Below are 17,537 nucleotides of genomic sequence, written 5' to 3' on the forward strand. Positions count from 1 at the left end.
AATAGTGACCAAAAATGTGCCTGGTTAACCCTTTCCCCTTTCCCCGTTTTAATTAAAAAAAGACTGTTTTTTTTTAAAAATTCATATATCATGCATTGAAATGACTTGTAAATACTTAGCGCAGACCCCAGAGGTATCTTGACACCATCATCGTTACCTAGCAACTAACCACCCCCCCTAATTAGCGATTGTTTACAAACATTTACAATTATGTACGCAAAACAATATTGTATGAAGGTATGAAGGCACAAAGTGACTAAAGACACTAAATTAAAGACACTAAATAATAAAGAAGTGTTCTCAATGTTCTCACGGAGACATGGTTCAAGCAGAATCAGCAGAAACTTGTCTGTGAGGTCAGACGCCATTTTCCTGGGAAATGTTTTCTTCACCTACACACTTGTCCACTGCTGTACTAACTAGCCTAAATACAGCTAGACTTACCCATCCCAAGATCTTCTTCATCAGGTTCTATATTTTCTAGTCACTGTCCTCTCACTCACTGTCTAGCTGCCCTAGAACCTCACTGAGATCTCGAAGCCTTTACAATTAGTCACATGTGGTCACTTTTCTTTCAGCAGTACTGTGCGACTCAAAATTGAAAGAGCAGCTCAATCAGCGTGTGCATAGCTCCAACACAGCGTGGACAACAATTTTTTGAAAATAGTCAGTAGTGCGGCCGGAAAAAGACGGCTTCAGCGGGTTAACTATTGTAAAGCCAGAATTTATATTGAGTACCAAACAAATTAGTTAACCTTCATTTGCAATAACTGAAACCGGATAACCACAACTCGATTCCATCTATGCCAGAGAATCTGAAACACTTAAACTGAAACACTTACATATTTACCCGAGGCGCGGTGGTTGTATAGTAGTGGTTTGTTTGTCTGTTTGTCTCTTACCTGCAACTTGTTGTCGAATAAAAGCGACTTAAACTTTGTTAAACTTTGGCCTTGAGTCAAGGTACGGGATCACTAGTCAAGGCTTGATAACGTATTTTCAGCTGAAGTATTTTCAGCTGAAGTGATCCCTCCATTGCTGGCAGAGCCTTCTTCAGTGCCTCCATTGATGCCAGTGCCTCCATTGATGGAGGACATGCAATTAGAAATTAGAAATGGAGCAAGTAATGCTGGGAAGCAAGAGGCCAGCCCCCCCCCCCCAGAGGAGGAAACAGCAGAGCTGCCTCTCAAGAAAGTACCGCCCTCGATTGACAAAAGAATGCAGTTTTGAAAGAAATGAGTCATCAATTCATTAAATTTAAATGTTAGGTATTATTATTTTGGTATTTTGCCTGTCGTATTATTTTAAATTCTTAATTATTTTAAATTCTTAATCTGTCAATGGGTCTGTTGGGGAGTTTTGGAGAAAGGTAGAGATAGCCAGAAATTAGAGAAACACGAGAGCTCTGAATACGCTCAGAACAAGTGGAGCTGTGCCACATTTGTTCGCAACAAGGGGAAGATCTAATGCTAGTGTAGCCACACCTTCTAGAGGAACAACATTTTGAGCAGCAGGAGAGCAAATGCAGCAGATCAATATTTGTTGAGTGTCAGATCCTTTTCTACTTCAGTGGATACAAGAGTCTAGGAGGACAAGAGTCTAGGAGGACTTTGGAAGAGGTAATAAATCCCCCCCACCACCGCCACCGCCTGGTGCAGGAACAGGAGGAGGAGGAGGAGATGGTGGTGGCGACGACAGTGATGGCGAAGGTGGTGGTAATCAGGAGGAGTAGGAGGAGTAGGAGGAAGCGATGGATTCGATGGAGGTACAAATGTCCAGACACCCCAGTGAACAGATACACTCCAGTTACAGAAATAAGTTCAATGATATTAGTGTGTACAGGTTGAGCTTCACAGGCAACCATGGGTTTGGCTCTCTGCCTTACACCCGAGGACTGTACTGTGTGACAAAAGGTTTTGTGCAGGCAAACAACAATTCTCTGGTCTTGGCAAATGCTTGCTGCCAGCTGCAAATGTGTGGACACCAGTATTTGCAGACACAGAGTTACGAGGACAAGTGGATGTATGTGCCGAGTTTTGGATGTTGTTTCAGAAAGTGTCTGAGGAGATTGGGCTACCCTTGTTTGGTGCCTTGTTTGGTGGTGGACTGCCCCACCCCTATGTGTTATGTTTGTGTCTCCCTGAAATTGGCAGTGAGGTGTGTGTGTGATCAACAAAACCTCAAACAGTGCAAGTTCTGTGGTGATGTTTGCTCACAGGCTGTTTCACTCGAAGACCTACCACTTTGGAGTGCCCAGCGAGAGAGCTTGTCACTGCAGAGGTTTGCAAACATGGTGGACGGTCTGGCTGGAGTACTGTACAGGAGGAGCATTTGTCTGAACAAAAGTGATTTCTTTGAGCTGAGGACAGACGTGAACAGCAAACCTTTGCGTGGATAATCCAGGAGTGCCATCAAGAGCGTGAGAAACACACTGTCTCGCCACAGGGCGGAGGAGCTGTTATGAATGGAAGACATGTTTGCAAGCACAGTTTGTGAGGGTGTATTTGGAAAGAGCCTCGCTGCAGAACACATAATACATAGAAAATAGTTTTATAATGTGATAATATACATTAATCTTTTATGTGTCTGGGTAAAGTTTGGTTGCGTATGCTGGGTCCTTCTAGCAGTGAACTTCCAGATCCACTGTAGGTTTTGGCATTGAGGATTTTCTGTCTTTTGGTGGAGTCTTCTGCCGAGAGTGGGTAGGGCTGGTATTGGTCCTCCTCCACCTTTGCCTCCTCCCGCCAGCAGAGTGAACCTGAGCAAAGATGCACCCCATGGACAAGCTGCTGGCTTTCTGTTGGTTGGGGGTGGGCAAAGCTCAGGCACTGTGAAATATAATTATATATAGGTTGCAAGTAATTGAACAGGGCACAAAAGAGAGTTGCTTTGCTTTGGATCTGAAATCAGGTAGGGTTGGTTATTCGGGAGTGAGGTGCCCTGCTGGATTTGTTCAATTCTTGGAGTTCTTTGAAGTTCAGAGGAGTGTTTCTGATCACTCCAGGGTGAACTTTGGGATTAAGTTTAAGTATGTCGCTGTTGTCTGTTGCTGCTTCAGAGTGAATGAGTTGGTTTGTTTCACCTTGGAAAAGTTTAGAGGGAGATGTTTCTTCGCGCACGATCTGCTGGAAATTGTCCAGTTCACGCTGCGCTGTCGATGCCACTCCACGAATCCTGGGCACGGACGACATGCTCAACTTTACTCAACTTTAATGATGACTCTGCGAGAAGGAGTCAATTTACACACATGTAGATTCAATTTCCATTTAGAGTGTTTGGGTTAAGCAGGAGGAAGTTTCAAAATGACCTTCCAGATTTGCTACGGAAAACACATGTGCCTCCGGATAATGCTCAAGATTGGATAATGCTCAAGATTGGATTCCAGGATTCCAGCAACTTAGTGTATAGTGTGTATAGAGACAGTTCGAATGACGGAGGTGCCTCCATGAAAGTCAGCCACCAGGCCAGGTCCGATCGGATCATTGAGTCGGATCGGGATCACCCCGTCGTGTGTAGCAGGTCGAGCATACAACGAAGTGCTCGACGCCGTTCCAAGGTCAAACAAGCCCGCCTTTTTTGGTGTCCTAGCACACTCTTTTTGACACAAACACTTTGTTCCGACTGAACATGGACTTGAACATGGACTTGTTGTCGCTCACACTTTGCCACATTTCATAGCCTTTGTCACGTAGCCAGAGCCAGGGACGACTTCGGAAAGGTGTAGATCAACGGGTTGGTAGGGGCTCGTGGAAAACCGAATTTGCACGTCTCCCCAACTTTCACCTTGACTTTTCTTTTGCAGTAGTCGTTGCAACGATGCATTTTCGTCCGGTATGTGGCACGTCATTCGTTCCTGAATCCAGGACAGAACTTTCTCAGGGGGGTCCACTCCGATCACCGGTGGATCCTTGATCCAGAGCAACACGTGGTAGTGGCCGCGTGCCTGGTACTCTCTCTTGCAGAAGATCTGCTCGTGCGTCACAATGTCGATTTTTTCGTCGAGGGCTTGAGATACGTGATGTTACTCTACTCGTACTCGGCACAGCTGAAGGTCACAAAGAGGCATGCAATTGACGTCACAATTATGCAGCTGCCCTGATGTTCTGAAACATGGTTGAAAGGTCTGCTGGCTAATGAGTGCACACAGTTTGCAACTGTTGGTACAGAAAGAAAATGTACTGTTCATCTTTTCGGTACCTGGAGTCTTTACCCTAGATTTGATGTAATCGCAATAGAGAAGGAAAGCAAAGCTCCTATTGTCTAGTGCATTCTCGTGGATGCGATTCATTTTATACTCTGAGGCCTGCTGTCTATGTCAACACTTTTTGTTGACTCGTCTAGCGAAGAGTCAAGAGTCGTCAACATCAACATCACTCTGAAAAGCTTCTCGTATCTGGCACACATCTATCAAGTTGCGATACACTACCCTCTGCTTTCTATGTAAATCTGCTTTCTATGTAAAGCTCGGGACTGGGCGTCTAGTGTCTTGTTTTATCAGCCTTACAGGCCTTCAGTGAATTGTGTGATGGGGCGTATGCTTTCAGGCGGACAACACACACAAAGAACTTGGCACGCTGCACCAAGTGCTTGTTCAGACGTTGCAGCTCCGGGGGAACTGACACAGACTGCAACCCACGCAGTGGTTCGGCATCTGATACTTGTTCGAGAACATAGCTGGTCCCAAAGAGGGCCACTGATACGACTATTGGACAGGCTTGCCTTAATTTTCTACGAACACAAAATATGCACGGCTGTGTCGTAGATTTCCTTCTGGAAAGCTTACTTGAGACGAGCTCTAAACCTGTCTGTCTGAGCTGTGAAGTGGCCTCTTTCGTACTTATTGAGTAGAAAGCCAGTAGAAAGCCTGGAGAGCTTTCATTCGGTTAACTCCATCAGCTGTTCGATAATGGAGCTTTTAGCACGTGACCGGTGCTGATAGACCACAGGAAAATGAACGCTAGCACATCTAAGTACCCGCAGCGTGCCAACACCATTAGCTGGCACCCATTGTCAATGTTTTTCTAATGTTCTCGTTTTCTCTTCGTCGGTGACAGGCTTGCAATACTCGCTACACTTCCAGTGCATGGGTCTAGCAGAACCGTCTTTGTTTTTTTAGGAAAATGAGCTCACCTGCAACACACTGACCTTTTTCATTGATTGGCTAGCTACCGTGTAAGTGAAAGTATGGCTCTCTGTAAGTTTCCAAGCTACAGTCTATTGAGATTTTTCTGAGCTCACTACCTGACGGTAGGATACATGCTCACATGCTATGTCGTCGCTATTGTGGCTGTTGTGCAACTAATCGAGTATACATAGCTTGTGAATGCCAGGTATTGTATTTTCCTTCTGTACACTACTGTATACTGCATGCATTGATCAGACACAGAGGGACAGACACAGAGGTTTACAACTCCATGTAAGTTGTGTAGTGTACAATTTTGTATGAGTAACGACCTAGCACAACAACCCAGGAAATAACCGTGACATAATTGGTGACAAGAGCACCACACGTGCTTACTGGCCAACATTTTCCAAAGAGACAGGCAACACGTAACACGTAACCATATGTACACTAATGGTTTGTAACTCGGGAGGGGGGGTCCCATTGCTGCTTGCCCCTGGCCTGTCCTGCGAGGCGTGCTTTCCCCCGTTGGTTGACGATGTGGAATATAAAGAACTGTTCACCACCGACCAGTTCACTTTGCCGATTACACTGGCCTCCTTCCTTCGCTCCGTACTGACGTCAGTCACCTCAAGCCTTGCTAATTATGTAACCCCAGCTATTATTAATGAGGTTGCGCAACCGGACGTGAGAGGCCCTACCTCCCGGTAGTCACGTGTAACCAGAAGTGGGCGCAGAAGTGGCCATGTTATTTTGGTACCTCTATGCAAAAGAATGAGATATATCGATCTTAAGGGGAATGTCGATACTTGGCATGGCACCCTAGGTGGAATCAGATGATGATGGAACGGTCTGACGGAACGGAACCAGATGCACTTATTAAACCGGGCGACGATCCGAGATGACAGTGATATTTCTGATGACAAATAATAGTCGCATCATTTACAGAAAAGAGTCTTCATCCTACTCTGAATTCATGTGTACCAATTCATGTGTACCAACAATTCTAATTGATGAAACGCCTCTAATTGATGAAACGCAGATTATGTATAGTGCAGTTCAGTTCCAAAATTGTATCTACAATTTGAGGACACTAAAGTTTGCATGTAGCTTTGTTTTGCACTAAATAAACCGGATTTCAAATTTGGAATCAATTGGACCAGGGGTTCTGGAGTTTTTTAAATTTGGGGCCACGCCCAAGTGGGTTCCGTCACCGTCACCGGTATTTAGATTGATGCTGAACATTCATACTATTCTTTCTTTGTGGATGTCAGGCATTATCTCTGAGTTGAATATAAGAAATATAAGAAATTAATTAGAACACAGTATCAGTTGAGGAGCTAGTCCTGTAACAAGAATGGAAGCTTCACTCTTCGAGGGGCAAATGATTTAACTAGTTCTCTCATGTTCACTTCTGATGACAGATCTATCCTTGTTGAAAATTCAACAATGCCAGCCTTAATTCAGTCATGGTGGCAGTCTTGATGAGCTTCAACTGACTGAAACTTCTCTCGCTCTCGCAAGAGGTAGAGTCAGTGCTATTTTCAGAAGTTTGGGTAAGTAATACTGCTGCATTTCTGGAGACTGGTGCTGATGTTAAACATACTTTCCATTCGAGTTGAACTCAATAGGAAACATCACATCACATCATGTGGGAGATCTGCAGGAGTCTTTCAGCTTTTTTGCTTTGGACGATTGGCTTGAGGCTTTGTCTACACAGCAAATACAGCAAATACAGTTTCAGTTTCCAACTTGTACACTATCTTGGACATAGGTGTAAACAAGAGGTTTCCCTGCTTGGATACAGCATAAGTCCAAGTTGTATATGTCCCAGGAAATGCACGCACGTTACCAAGAAGTTTTCTAGCTTGGATACTTCACGTATACAGTCTGTACACACATTGCACATTCTTGAGCACAGTTGGACACCAGGCAGGCTACGTCACGTTTCCAACTTAAACAGAGCTGGACACCAGCAGGCTACATCAAGTTTCCAACTTAGTAAATTTCAATAATTGAAGATATAATTATGATGTCATTACAAAGGTTCAACAATAAATATAATTATTATACAATAGTCAGTTTCAGTTCAGTTTATTTCAGACAGAGCAGCAGTTGAATCTACGAAAAGAAAAGACAGTGAATAACAAAATTGCTCATTATAATTAGGAACAGACACACACAGAACAGACACACACAGTCAGCTTTATCGTATTCCTGAGACAGACAAGAATGTGTGCAGACAAGAATGTGTCAGATCACATTATCGCCATGCATTAATTTTAATAGGCCTGACATAACTAATGTTAACCTCTCTTCCATTCTGGAGCTATCATCCAATCTGAGATATCTGGCCGAGGTGGATTTGTAGAAAGAATGGTGTCTTTCTTGTTTTCCTGGCGACTAAGGGTCAAGAGTACTAAGGGTCAAGAGTAAGTCCGTCAGTTCTGTATATAAAATTGATCACACATGACGTGATGATTAGGTGTTAGTACTTTCAGCTACAATTCGGCAGTAGTGTGCATGTTTATATATATAGTGGAACGAGTGCAGTAATTGAAGCACATGGTCAACTAGTCAACTAGTCGTCAGTCTCAGGCCTCACAATGAAAAGTATAACCTAACGCTTAGAACAATCCAACAAGGTAACAGTTTGGTTGGGGGTAGTATCGGGGGTAGTATCAGAGGGCATGCAACAGCTTGCGAGCAAAAACTGTATGTGGGGAGATGGAATAATATTATACTGTAATAGATTTCTATTTGTGCAAAGTACAGGTAGCAGATAAGATATCCAGTCAGGGGGGTGATGTAGTGTTAGTGCGCAGCTGCATGCCGATTTGATAGAGCAAGCTATTATCTTGAAGAAATTGTGGATGTGTTGAGCAGGAATGTCGTATAAAATAGGTGTTAGTATTGAGCGTATAATTATATATACATAAACACATATATACATAAACACATATATACATAAACACTTACGTTGAGAGCACCGCAATGAATTATCAAGTTGTTGGGATCACTCGCAATATGAGAATAGAGCTACGGTTGTGCTGCCTGCTGAGCTGAGGTGAAATATTGGGAGCAACTCAAAATTGAGGATATGTCAGAAGAGTCTGACAATGCATCTTTTTTAATTAACTACTAATCACCTAAAATTGCTTACTCTTTTTCGTCTGGCTCTATACTTCTTATTTTTAGACTGACAGTTGGTCAAAGTTTTCCTTTCCTTTCATAATCCACTGTCTACGAACACTTTCGTACTTGCGCTGTACAGCAGCTGTATGAAAGGGATTACGTACACACGTAGACCAAGGTATAATTTACAGCTTCTTGCTGATGCTTGCTGATACTGACAGTCAGGCATTGAACAAATCTCTGTGACAATCTTGTTCTTAATGGCAACATTATACTCGGATGTTGATATACTCAGATGTTGATCTGTATACAATACAATTTACATATTCATAATTATAGCATCAAGGACCTTCCGCTTCATAATGTGCTGCTACCTTCCTCTGTAAGTACATGTGCAGGGCTGCTATCGGCGGAGCTGCCAGAGTATGAGTTCACCTTGCTTGTTAACTCAGAAAGTTTCGACTGAAAATCGTCTTGTCTGGAGGTCAATTGCTGCTGCTCTTGAATAAGAGCAACCAAGTTGATGTCACCAGTTCCTCGATGTCCATGAAGGAGTTACCGCACTTGTTCTACCGCACTTGTTCCTGACTGGGGAGTTTCTGCTTCATATGTCCCAGGGAGATCAGCTTCTTGGGAGATCAGCTTCATCATCTACATCTAGATCTGCATCTGGATCTTACAGATCCGCAAGTGAACGAAAGCTACCACTGTAAATACGCATATAGTGGTCTTGCTCCTCCTCCTCGCGCTTGAGAAGGAGTTGATGTAGATCGAGTTCTGCAGAAAATAAATGTCTATATTAAAAAAATTATTGTTTTGTGCAGACAGTCGCAGACAGTCTCAAACCTCCTAGATCAGTTGAAATTCTCTCTGCTACTTCACATCAGCGGTGTAGGAATTCCTAGAACGTCTGTGGCTCGAAGACACAAATCTACTAGCCAGGCTACTAGGCCTAGCTGTTCTATAGGTACTCATAGCTAGCCTATGCTTGGCGCCTAAATGTACCAATGAAACACCCAAGATTGTCATGTGACATCACTTTAGTTCGAGGTCAAGAGGTCATGCTGCTTATGATCTTTTAACATCTAAATAGAGAGCACCATCCAGAATTTTAATACCAGCTGAATACTGAATACTATGGACACTGCAAGACCCAAGCTTGTCGTCTGTGGACACTGCTCAGAGAGAGTTTCAAAACGGAGCATCGCCGTTTGTACTATGACGTAAGAATTTGTGAATGGAAAAGTAAACGAGTATTCAATCAGACCGCTTATGACGAAGTGTTTTCGATCGAAAACTGTGGCTCTAGAGACCTGAGTTCAAATGATCCTCTATGTAGATCTAAGGATAGATCTCGTTCATCTTCTCCAAGTCCTCATCTTCTCCAAGTCCTAATCAAGAAGCTACAGATAATTATGGCTCTAGCTAGCTCTGTACAGTGCATCATCTATGGTATCACTACAAGTTCAGTGGCTGGACGTACGTAATTGTAGTGATCCGTGCACGGATCTAGATCTAGTAATTCATTGACATGAATTCATTATTGACTGATTATCTGATTGCAATCAGAATATGATGAATTGGCAGTAAGTGATGTAGAATCAGAAGAGGATGATGTAATATCAGAAGAGGATGATGATGTACAGGTAAAGTAGGCCTAGCTTCATGTACCTGAACTTGTTTTCATGTGTAAATAAATTAATAGCTACATGTATACGCCAGTTTGAACCAATCTTATACATTGCAGGTGAATGTTGAATGTTTTAGAAGAGATCGAAGCGTACGATGATGATCCTAATTTATTTGATTTATTCGACTTAACTGTATGCCATAGATGAAACGGAGGCCATTGTTCAACTGTACCTATTTTTCCTGTTTATGTTTCAGACGATCTTTAAGATACAGCACTTAATACTTTGTTGAAGTTTTTATTCCTTTTCATGGTGGCAATTCCCAAATCCTTTTTGGATGCATTACCAGACGGCATCAGGACTGCACGTGGACAAGAACATCAGTTCACGAAATTTGTATGTTGCCCTTCGTGTAAGAGCTTGTACTCTAGTACTCTAGGAATGAGTGTTTCTACGAAACACGTAATCAAAAATCGGAGTCAAAACGCTATTCCTATGTGAAGTTTCCCAACCACCCTCAAGTGCAACATCGCAAGCCTTGTAACGAAATACTCTTGAAAGAAGTAAGGCTGAGAAATGGAAGGGTGATGTTTTATCCAAGGCATTTATACTGTTACCAAAGCATCATACAGTCTCTCTCTCCAAGAGATGCTAAGAAGGCCTAGCTTTTTTGACAAATGCGAATTGTGGCGTGAGCGAGCTAGTAGTGATGGTGTTTATTCGGATATACGATGGTGTTGTTTGGAAGAATTTCCTTGCTCCGAATGGTAATCCGTTTTTAACACTCCCGGGCAATTATGCATTTCAGTTAAACGTTGATTGGTTCAATCCATTTAAGCATACACAACATTCTGAAGGTGCCATCTACTTAAGTGTCTTGAATCTACCAAGAACGGAACGCTATTTACATAATAAATACCTGGTCCTAAAGAACCTTCTCTACACATGAACTCATTCCTCACACCATTAGTTGAAGATCTTCAGAAGACGGATGGTTCATCCTTACTTGTTAGAGCAGCTTTGATCTGTAGTACTGCCGGCAGGAAGGTTTGTGGATTTGTAGGCCATGGAGCAGTTAAAGGTTGTACCAAATGTCTGCTAATATTTTCAACTAAAAGTTTTAGTGAAAAGGCAGATTATTCAGATTTTGACAAATCCCATTGGACTGGGACTCAAAGATCTTTTCAGGAGCATAGACGTGTCGCCACTCAATACGTACAGTGCAAACGTACAGTGCAAAACCCGTTCTGCTCAAAAAAGTATCGAGAGAGATTTTGGGGTCCGTTACAGCATTATTAATTTTTATTGGAATTACCATACTTCGATCCCGTCCAATTTTGTGTAGTAGATCCTCCCATATAGAAATGACAATGTTGTTTGTGGTTGTGACAAGGTTGTCTACAACCTAGCCGGTTGGTTGTTACAACCTTGTCACAACATCAAACACTATAATTATTACCACTATAATTATTACTCATCGTCAGAAGATTGAGAAAGAAATGAGTTCTTCTTGTCTGCTCATATTTGGACTGCATGTATGTCTGGACTGCATATATGTCGATAAAAACAAGTCATAACTTACAATCGTAACAACTCACACTCTCACCACTGCATCTTGGATGCTTGAGCCTCTTGCAGTCTTGGCTGATGTTTTGTTTAGGTTACTCTGTACCTGTACCAGGCATTGTGGTATAAATCACATGCTTTGTATTCACGAAGACTACCACCATCACGATCAGTGGGATTGTATCAGTCTTAGCCGTCATCAGATACACAGTATGACTGACGTCTAGCTTGGTCTACCCTACATAAAAAAAACTAATCCAGACTGTTACAATCTGGCCTTTTATAGTTTTTTGTGTCTCTTAAAGATTTTTTTCGCAATGGCCACAGGCCTCTTGATCAACTTGTAGCAACATCCTGTCTAAGTGAATATCTACAGCTAGTTTTGTGTAGTCATTAGAGTTGAGAGTGAAATGAGCGATGTATTGTTGCAGCACCGTAACAGTGATCTTTCAGGAACAGCGATCTTTCTGGAAGAAAAAATCCAGAAAACAGCAATGTACAAGCTCATCAACGCACAAACTTAAAGAGGCAGTAAGCGCAGCTCGCAGCCCAAAACGTACGTGTTCTGCATCGAAAAGAGAAGTGAAGTGAAGCTAGGGTAAGCTAGTTAGATTTTGCTACGTAGTTTTGTTTTGTAGCGTGAAACCAGCGTGAAACCAGGAGAGTGTACCAGGAGCACATCACGTAGTTTTGTTTTGTAGCGTGAAACCAAAACCAGGAGAGTATACCATCTGCTGCATAATTATATATTATTATTTACTTGTAGCCATACAGGTCCTCGGAGGTATAGTATATCGATATACAATGCAATACAACAAAGATTAGTTGAGCAACAAGTCGACTGTATCCTCAGGAACCCAAGCGTTGTGCATTCTTGCTTTTGGCTTTTGGCTAAAATGCTTGTAAGCGCTGAGTGATTTTTCATAGTGGTCAGTCGGAGAGAATATTGAACATTGAACTGAACATTTGAACTGAACGTAAACCTGTTTGTGTGTGTGAACATACTTTGATTAATCTAAATAGGATTGATTTATGCTAGACACAACTAAAGGAAGCTGATAACCAGGACAGAGAATAAGTATTTCCAATTAAGGAGCACTGACCATGTCCAATAGACGGGTGCTAGTACAGCACACCAGCACACCCGACGTGGACCCAGTAAACCCGCTGCATTCGCCTGCCACCAAGCAACAAAGAAGGGACTCCTGGCAGTACTTTAAAGTCCAGACTATGTAGGATGACTGTAAAACTAACGGGAACATAATTACTTCAATGCTGCGTGTTCGAAACATAGGAACACACGGGGCATCCTTACCGAGAGGCTAGCTGTAAGGGAAGAAAACCTACCAGTGCGTGCTAGGACAGGAGAGCGTCTGTAAGTTTACCGTGAAACCACCGTGGACTGAAGGATGTACTGCTAGGGGACACTGAGATACTGAGATACTGAGATTACCTACTGGGGGACAAAAACCAACGATTGGTCGAATCAAAAGAGGCAGGTCAGCTACTACCCCAAGCAACGAACGCACTATCCGGTAGCTCACACAAGAAGCCCCCACCAAAAGAACAAGAGATATGGAACAAGAGATATGTACGTATTGTGGAACCAAAGGGCACGGAAGAAGCCGAGCCCGACTCATTGCAACAAGGAACACCACAAGGAACACGCCGAGAGTATGCAGAGCCTATCACGATAGACCACCATGTATTTGACCAACCCACAGGAGAAACCCACAGGAGAATGAGTATTGAGTCAGAGGACTATAGACAACTCAGATACAAACCAGCACACCTGCTGCCACCATGTCAATGGCCTACATCTGTGCATTCAGCTCCTATCCCTGTGCCCCTTCATTGGCAAGACGAGGTCACCCATTGGAGAACCAGTCGCTAAGAAGAATGGCTTACCACCAAGCATGTATCACCAAGCATGTATTCGATGCTTGGGGCCTCCTGTGGTCTGATACTATGCTTCTTTCAAGAGTGCAACTGGCTAGACCTTTGTGGCATCACCCTCAACCCCCTCAACCCAGAGAAATTTAGGTTTGCCCAAGACGAGGTTGGCTTTGAAACTATCTTCGACTTCCCCAATATAAGATCTTGATTCGGTTTGATCAACCAGGTATCATAGTATGACTGACACAATGCTTCCCTTCTGAGAACTGCTCAAGCCTTTGACAAGTCAAAGTTGACCATAATTGAAGAAATCCACAATGGAACGAAACCTACATGTTTGGTCGAAACATGGCATAGGTATGGCATAGGTATACTGGCTGTTTCAAAAAAACTGCATCTACTGACCTGTTTTAGTTACTGGCTGTTTCAAAAAACTGCTGTTTTACAAGGGTGGAAGGTTGGGAGTAGATTCACCCACGCTGCCGAATCGAAGGCGAAGCAGTGGCAGATGCCCTAGACAAAGCGAGTCGTCTGATAGTACGATTGTACCAGTGTCAAGTGATCCTCGAAGGCCTTGAGCGTGGAGGACTCTCGGGATCGTTTACTGCAGCTATACTATTTTTTTGGCACACCCAGCACAGGTCAGCTGAATTATTTATATTTAATCATACCCTTCTTTAACTCTTCTTTAACGTGTTGAGGAACCGGTACATAAGAGGGTGTCCTTGATGATGGTTTTCCTGGGAGTCCCCATTCCGATACCACCTGTTCCGACCTGTTCATTGAAGCCATCAGTTGCCCCAGGTTAACTCAAAACAAGCAGTTTTGAGCACTAGCAGTCAGTTCCTTTGTTTTTGTGGCACGCACATCCACCTTGAACGAAACTCTCCTTCTCCCGCTTTGGAGCGAGTGCCGGTGTGCCGGGGTAGTCTGGAAAGGGCATTATCTAACTCGTCCTCATCTAACGCCTGAAAAAATGTTTCGTTTCACTTATTGCTTCGTGTCACTTATTGCATCAGGAGGAGGCTTACTTACCACTGCTATCAAGATCGCCTTGTTGTTGAATACCTGTTACTTGCTTATTTGCAGAAAGCGAGGACTGTCTGATGAGGTCCGTAGTCACCTTCACCTTCCTCCATCTCATAGTCATCTGAAAACATTAGAAATTACTAATAATTATTTTTTTGTTAGCATACCTGGACTCTCATCAGGCTCTTGGAAAAAGGCCATAATTGGAGCAGGCTACAATTGTTGAGATTTAAATACCAGATGATAGAGCAAAGAATTGCTTGATATGCACATACCTCGTGAGTTATGCGCGTTGGAAACTCAAAGTTCTGAAATAGCGGTATTGAGAAACACAATCAGATTTTGCAGAGAGGTAGTAGAAAGACTGTAGATAACTATAAGCTGAGAAAAATTATTATGAGATTATACACTGCAGTCTCAATACCCCCTGTCACATATTGTTTCAATGTAATAATTATCTAGTGCTTACCACCTTCAGACCTACTGTCCCAGTCGTCCGTTCTGATTGGTCCTCTGTACCATTTCATTAGCAGATGCAGCTCGCACAAACCTTGAATTTTACTTGACGACGGAATACTTTGTGTTGTGATCGTGCAAGGCAAGAATTGCAAGGCAAGAATAACGTGCTTGGCCAGCGTTTTTAAGCCTGTTTTTAGGCTTAAAAATAACGAGGAAGTCTACGATATAATAGCACCATAGTTCATCACCAAGTGATCAACTAGCATTAATCAGCGACAGAGCAGCAAATAACGAGGAAGTTTACGACCAACTGAGATTTTTCTGCGGCGTTAAACCTGCTATACAATTCGAGAGAGGCACACAGATTGGTGGCATATACAAATGTGGAGGATGTAGTTGCGAACGTCCCTGAAGATTGCAGAACTAAAACAAGAATTGCAATGCTCAGTAACAGAACTATATACTATGCAAGATACTAGCAAGATTGTTACGTGTTAGTGCTAGTGCTAGTGCTGAATTGTAGTGCTGAATTGAACAATGTGTCATTTGTTGCTATTCCTACATTTAAAGTGTCACTGTAGCATTTACATTTATTTATTGAGTAGTTACATGAATTGAACAATGTATGTCAGTAATTATTACATGGCATTTGTTAAAACTACGATCCATTTAGTGTCACTGTAGCACTGTAGCATATAATGTTGTATTTACATTTATTGAGTAGTAACTCATTCTTGACTTGTTATTATTACGTGTTAGTGTTAGTCTAGAGAGTAGATTACCACAAATGTGTGAGTAGTTGTACTGAAATGTAAATATCTTTTGATTGGAGCATTTCTAAGAAATAGTGTTGATACCTGTGTGTAGATGAATGACTGAACTACAACATATCCAAAAATAAGGTGGTGGGTTTGTGGTGATTAATAGAACAACAGCAAATTGTTATAGTGGGTAATCGGTTAGAGTAATAAACACTAACCTTAAACAGCTAAGGTCTTAGACTTTTATCACACAATAGTTTAATGGTTTAGGTATCCTGACCATCCCTTTATGGGTCTTAAATATGTTCACAGTGTCTATAATTCATGATTTACTGGTTTTTATGTACACTTTTGGTTAGAGTAATATTTTCTGAAACATTTATAGCTTAGCTTTCAAAGTTCTATGGTAAGTTTACAAATAAATGGGCCACATTTTGATACCAAGAACATTATCTATGCTTATTCCATTGTTGAGATATCACTGAAAAACTACATATTCTGTACATATTCTACTATTTTGATGACATCACAGCTGCTAACCACAACACTAATGACACTTTTAACCACACGTTTAATTAAGAGTGGGCGTACGAAGTTAATTCTAGGATGTCTTCCAGTTCAAATAACTCTTTCTTCAACTGTTGACAAGCACCTCCTGTCAAGTCTGACTGATGTGTCCAACTTGGAGCATCCAAGAAAAAGACATTGTAGTGCTAAAGCTGAAGCTCAAATCAAATCACAATGCCAGAAGAAAGCACCTAGAGGTGATCCTAGCCTGATAACTCCAGCTCGATTTTGTTTAACATTTGAAGTACAAAAGGCAATTGCTCTAACAATATTCCAGAAATCAATCATAAATGACAGAATCGGTATCCTTGAAGCTACTGCGATGGCTTCAAAATTTACTGGAAAATTTTCCGAGGTGATTAGAAGATGGGCTATATGTCTGTTTTTGGTGATTTCTTTGCTACTGTGTCTTGTTTGGAAGATGTTGATGACGATGATCTTGATAGGGTTTTGTCTTCACAGAGAGGTTGTTACTCCAAATTTACATCTCTAATAAATGATGAACATTTTCGAAAAAAGGCAACAAAGTATGTAAGGGAAAATGGGTACAAAAAAGGAGAACCTAACTTGACTCTTTTGAAGTTCTGTGAGTGGGTTAAGGAATCTCAGCATGTAAAGATAAGCGAGCCATAAGCGAGCCTACAGCATCAGCATGGCTTCATAAATTAAGATTTTCATACAAACAGTTCAGTAAAGGCGTTTATTTTGATGGTCACGATCGTCCAGATGTTATTGACTCTAGAAACAAGTACTGTGTGACCTCATGAACGAGCTTGAACCTCGTTTTGTGTCACGGAGTAGACGTACACGAGAAATACCCATAATCAGGATATTCCACGACGAATCGACTTTTTACTCTAACGCTGATCAGTCTTTTCATTGGGCAGATGACAAATTGCAGGCTCTTAAGCAAAAGTCATTGGGACAGGCCATAATGGTATCTGATTTTATTGAAGAGCACGTGCATACCTTGAACACCAAAGTGAGGGGTACTGGAAAAATGAGCATATGTTAAAACAAACTAAAAAAGCTATTAAAATATTTGAACGCAAGTATCCAAACTGTATTGCATTATTTTTATTCGATACGCACCTTCACACAAAAAGATGCCTGAAGACGCATTGAATGCAGATGCGATGCGATGAATGTCAACCAAGGGGGAAAGCAACCAGTAATGCGGTCAACAATTTATAATGGAGAAGTACAAGAAATGATTCTCCCTAGTGGAACCCCCAAAGGAATGAAAATGGTACTTGAGGAGAGAGGAGTATGTACTAAAAAATATGGTCGCAAAAGATATGACAAAAAAACTAAAAGAGTACGAAGATTTTAGGAACAGTAAAACCATACTCTGTGAACTTATTGAGAATA

The 17,537-nt window shown here is 42.0% G+C and overlaps 1 long non-coding RNA gene across 2 annotated transcripts; it reads right to left on the reverse strand.

Moving 5' to 3' along the window:
• Positions 1 to 7,196: 7,196 nt before the first annotated feature.
• Positions 7,197 to 11,967, reverse strand: LOC135345986 (uncharacterized). Of its 2 annotated transcripts, XR_010397951.1 has the most exons (5): positions 8,447 to 11,967; positions 8,286 to 8,399; positions 8,102 to 8,184; positions 7,434 to 7,569; positions 7,197 to 7,243 (listed from the first exon to the last, which is right to left on the reverse strand). It is a non-coding gene; the product is annotated as an uncharacterized LOC135345986 (long non-coding RNA). The 2 variants fall into 2 exon arrangements; XR_010397950.1 differs by having other exon boundaries at positions 8,286 to 11,064.
• Between the last annotated feature and the right edge of the window lie 5,570 nt (positions 11,968 to 17,537).

Source organism: Halichondria panicea, chromosome 13 (assembly GCF_963675165.1).
Source record: "Halichondria panicea chromosome 13, odHalPani1.1, whole genome shotgun sequence".
NCBI lineage: Eukaryota > Metazoa > Porifera > Demospongiae > Suberitida > Halichondriidae > Halichondria > Halichondria panicea.